This window comes from Schistocerca cancellata, unplaced genomic scaffold (assembly GCF_023864275.1).
Source record: "Schistocerca cancellata isolate TAMUIC-IGC-003103 unplaced genomic scaffold, iqSchCanc2.1 HiC_scaffold_702, whole genome shotgun sequence".
Taxonomy (NCBI): domain Eukaryota; kingdom Metazoa; phylum Arthropoda; class Insecta; order Orthoptera; family Acrididae; genus Schistocerca; species Schistocerca cancellata.
In genome coordinates, this window is record NW_026046713.1 from 23,415 (window position 1) to 25,697 (window position 2,283).

The following is a 2,283-nucleotide window of genomic DNA, read 5'->3' on the forward strand; positions in this document are numbered from 1 at the left end:
CGCCGCCGCCCGGCACTCGGCGCCGCGACGCCGTCTGCTGCTCGGTCGCCCCAGCGGTTCTCGCTGGTGGTTTGTATCGCAGTTGTGCAGACGTGTTGGCACGTGCGCTGTGCTGGGAGAGTTCGCTTCGGCACCCACGTGGGGCCTTTGCCCTTCTGTGGCGCTGGCGTTGGAGCTGCCGGTCACCGTAGGTGGCGCGTGTTGTCTCCCGCCGGCAATGCCACGACAGCACGCTCCCGGGCCTCTGTCGGCAGCGGCAAGCTCAGTTGGGAGCACGGGTGGTCGCACCTAAAGCGTCTACTCGCCTAACTCCGGGCGATTGCGCCTCTCTCGAACCCGACCAAGTACTTAGGACGGCGCTGCGCGCCGCCGGGACCTGAGAGGGTTTCGAGGTGTATTGTGCAGGGGAGCTCAGCCTCCTCCTGTTTGCAGAATAATTGAGCGGACGCTTGCGTGTTCGCGCGGGCCCCTGGGACACACTCCCGGGCGGCCGGCTGCTCAGCTCTAGTTGACGCAGCTCCCTGGTTGATCCTGCCAGTAGTCATATGCTTGTCTCAAAGATTAAGCCATGCATGTCTCAGTACAAGCCGCATTAAGGTGAAACCGCGAATGGCTCATTAAATCAGTTATGGTTCCTTAGATCGTACCCACGTTACTTGGATAACTGTGGTAATTCTAGAGCTAATACATGCAAACAGAGTCCCGACCAGAGATGGAAGGGACGCTTTTATTAGATCAAAACCAATCGGTCGGCTCGTCCGGTCCGTTTGCCTTGGTGACTCTGAATAACTTTGGGCTGATCGCACGGTCCTCGTACCGGCGACGCATCTTTCAAATGTCTGCCTTATCAACTGTCGATGGTAGGTTCTGCGCCTACCATGGTTGTAACGGGTAACGGGGAATCAGGGTTCGATTCCGGAGAGGGAGCCTGAGAAACGGCTACCACATCCAAGGAAGGCAGCAGGCGCGCAAATTACCCACTCCCGGCACGGGGAGGTAGTGACGAAAAATAACGATACGGGACTCATCCGAGGCCCCGTAATCGGAATGAGTACACTTTAAATCCTTTAACGAGTATCTATTGGAGGGCAAGTCTGGTGCCAGCAGCCGCGGTAATTCCAGCTCCAATAGCGTATATTAAAGTTGTTGCGGTTAAAAAGCTCGTAGTTGGATTTGTGTCCCACGCTGTTGGTTCACCGCCCGTCGGTGTTTAACTGGCATGTATCGTGGGACGTCCTGCCGGTGGGGCGAGCCGAAGGCGTGCGACCGCCTCGTGCGTGTTCGTGCGTCCCGAGGCGGACCCCGTTGAAATCCTACCAAGGTGCTCTTTATTGAGTGTCTGGGTGGGCCGGCACGTTTACTTTGAACAAATTAGAGTGCTTAAAGCAGGCAAGCCCGCCTGAATACTGTGTGCATGGAATAATGGAATAGGACCTCGGTTCTATTTTGTTGGTTTTCGGAACCCGAGGTAATGATTAATAGGGACAGGCGGGGGCATTCGTATTGCGACGTTAGAGGTGAAATTCTTGGATCGTCGCAAGACGAACAGAAGCGAAAGCATTTGCCAAGTATGTTTTCATTAATCAAGAACGAAAGTTAGAGGTTCGAAGGCGATCAGATACCGCCCTAGTTCTAACCATAAACGATGCCAGCCAGCGATCCGCCGCAGTTCCTCCGATGACTCGGCGGGCAGCCTCCGGGAAACCAAAGCTTTTGGGTTCCGGGGGAAGTATGGTTGCAAAGCTGAAACTTAAAGGAATTGACGGAAGGGCACCACCAGGAGTGGAGCCTGCGGCTTAATTTGACTCAACACGGGAAACCTCACCAGGCCCGGACACCGGAAGGATTGACAGATTGATAGCTCTTTCTTGATTCGGTGGGTGGTGGTGCATGGCCGTTCTTAGTTGGTGGAGCGATTTGTCTGGTTAATTCCGATAACGAACGAGACTCTAGCCTGCTAACTAGTCGCGTGACATCCTTCGTGCTGTCAGCGATTACTTTTCTTCTTAGAGGGACAGGCGGCTTCTAGCCGCACGAGATTGAGCAATAACAGGTCTGTGATGCCCTTAGATGTTCTGGGCCGCACGCGCGCTACACTGAAGGAATCAGCGTGTCTTCCTAGGCCGAAAGGTCGGGGTAACCCGCTGAACCTCCTTCGTGCTAGGGATTGGGGCTTGCAATTGTTCCCCATGAACGAGGAATTCCCAGTAAGCGCGAGTCATAAGCTCGCGTTGATTACGTCCCTGCCCTTTGTACACACCGCCCGTCGCTACTACCGATTGA

The 2,283-nt window shown here is 55.1% G+C and overlaps 1 pseudogene; it reads left to right on the forward strand.

The window, feature by feature from the left end:
• Positions 1 to 518: 518 nt before the first annotated feature.
• Positions 519 to 2,283, forward strand: LOC126140205 (small subunit ribosomal RNA; annotated as a pseudogene; the record flags this gene model as incomplete).